A 2,690-nucleotide genomic window follows, 5' to 3' on the forward strand; every position below is an offset into this window, starting at 1 on the left:
TGTTGGTTGGGTTGTAGAAGGAGATTGATAATAATAATAATAATAATAATAATAATAATAATAATGGTATTTGTGAAGCGCTTACTCTATGCCAAGCACTGCTCTAAGCGCTGGGGAGGATACAGGGTGATCAGGTTGTCCCGCGTGAGGCTCACAGTCTCCATCCCCATTTTACAGAAGAGGCACCTGAGGCCCAGAGAAGTGAAGCGGCTTGCCCAAGGTCACACAGCAGACAAGTGGCAGAGCCGGGATTAGAATCCACGTCCTCTGACTCCCAAGCCTGTAATCTTTCCACTAAGCCACGCTGCCATGTATCCACCCCGGCGCTCAGTATAGTGCCAGGCACATAGTAAGTGCTTAACAAATGCCTCAATTATGAGTATTACTATTATTATCCTCCATTCATAGGCACAGCAAGTAGTGTCACTACCAGAGAGGGTCACCGCTCTGGAAGCAGAGTGGCTCAATGGCAAGAGCCAGGGCTTGGGAGACAGAGGTCATGGGTTCGAATCCCACCTGTGCCATAATGATGGCATTTATTAAGCACTTACTATGTGCCAAGCACTGTTATAAGCACTGGGGTGGGACACAAGGTGATCGGGTTGTCCCTCGGGGGGCTCACAGTCTTCATCCCCATTTTACAGATGAGGTCACTGAGGCTCAGAGAAGTGAAGTGACTTGCCCAAAGTCACACAGCTGACAAGTGGCGGAGCTGGGATTCGAACCCATGACCTCTGACTCCAAAGCCCATGCTCTTTCCACTGAACCACACTGTACCTTCTAGACTGTGAGCCCACTGTTGGGTAGGGACCGTATCTATATGTTGCCCACTTGTACTTCCCAAGCGCTTAGTACAGGGCTCTGCACACAGTAAGCGCTCAATAAATACGACTGAATGAATGAATGCGTGACCTTGGGCGAGTCGTTTCCCTTCTCTTGGCCTCAGTTCTCTCATCTGGAGACTGTGAGCCCCCCGTGGGACAACCTCATCACCTTGAATCTCCCCCAGCGCTTAGAACAACCCTGGGCACATAGTAAGCGCTTCACAAATACCATTATTATTATTATTATTATTATGAGCACGTACTGTGTGCAGAGCACTGTACTAAGCACTTGGGAGAGTATGATATAAGAGACACATTCCCTGCCCACAACGAGCTTATAGCCTAGAGGGGGAGATATTTCTAGACCCTATTAGTCCTAATATAGCCCCCCCATCTTACCTTCTTCCCTTCCCCACAGCACCTGTATATATGTATGTATGTTTGTACATATTTATTATTCTATTTATTTATTTATTTTACTTGTACCTGTCTATTCTATTTATTTTATTTTGTTAGTATGTTTTGGTTTTGTTGTCTGTCTCCCCCTTGTAGACCGTGAGCCCGCTGTTGGGTAGGGACCGTCTCCATATGTTGCCAACTTGGACTTCCCAAGCGCTTAGTACAGTGCTCTGCACACAGTAAGCGCTCAATAAATACGATTGATTGATTGATTATTATCATCATTACTGAGCACGTACTGTGTGCAGAGCACTGTACTAAGCACTTGGGAGAGGATGATATAACAGACACATTCCCTGCCCACAACGAGCTTATAGCCTAGAGGGGGAGATATTTCTAGACTCTATTGGTCCTAATATTATTATTATTATTATTATTATTATTATAAGGGTTGGGCCTCTCCAGGGGATTTTTCAATTTCCGGGAGGCAATTGAACTTCAATCGAATTTAATTGAATTTCCGGCCCGCCCCTCCCCCTCCCTCGTTTGAGAGCCGGGGGGCGGGGCTGCCCCCTGGCGGCCGCCGACCGTCCCTACAACTGTGGACGGGGGAGAGGCGAGGCTGCCCCCTGGCGGCCGTCGACCCTCCCTACAACTGTGGGTGGGGAGCGGGGCTGCCCCCTGGCGGCCGCCGATCATCTCTACAACTGTGGGCGGGGAGGGGCGGGGCTGCCCCCTGGTGGCCGCCGACCGTCCCTACAACTATGGGCGCGGGAGCGGGGGGGAGGGGCTGCACCCTGGCGGCCGTCGACCGTCCCTACAACTGTGGGCGAGGAGGGGCGGGGCTGCCCCCTGGCGGCCGCTGACCGTCTCTACAACTGCGGGCGGGGAGGGGCGGGGCTGCCCCCTGGCGGCCGCCGACCGCCCCTACAACTGTGGGCGGGGCGAGGGGTTACCCCCTGGCGGCCGCTGACCGTCCCTACAACTATGTGCGGGGTAGCCGGGGGGACGGGGCTGCCCCCTGGCGGCCGTCGGCCGTCCCTACAACTGTGGGCGGGGGAGCGGGCTGCCCCCTGGCGGCCGTCGACCGTCCCTACAACTGTGGGCGGGAGAGCGGAGGGGTGGGGCTGCCCCCTGGCGGCCGTCGACCGTCGCTACAACTGTGGGCGGGGGAGCGGGCTGCCCCCTGGCGGCCGTCGACCGTCCCTACAACTGTGGGCGGGGGAAGCCGGGCTGCCCCCTGGCGGCCGTTGACCGTCCCTACAACTATGGGCGGAGAGGGGCGTGGCTGCCCCCTGGCGGCCGATGACCGTCTCTACAACTGGGGGCGGGGCGGGGCGGGGCGGGGCTGCCCCCTGGCGGCCGCCGACAGCCTCTACAACTGGGGGCGGGGCGGGGAGGGGCGGGGCTGCCCCCTGGCGGCCGCTGACCGTCTCTACAATTGTGGGCGGGGCCGGGGCGGGCGTC

The sequence above is a fragment of the Tachyglossus aculeatus genome, chromosome 4 (assembly GCF_015852505.1).
Source record: "Tachyglossus aculeatus isolate mTacAcu1 chromosome 4, mTacAcu1.pri, whole genome shotgun sequence".
In the NCBI taxonomy this organism is placed as follows: domain Eukaryota; kingdom Metazoa; phylum Chordata; class Mammalia; order Monotremata; family Tachyglossidae; genus Tachyglossus; species Tachyglossus aculeatus.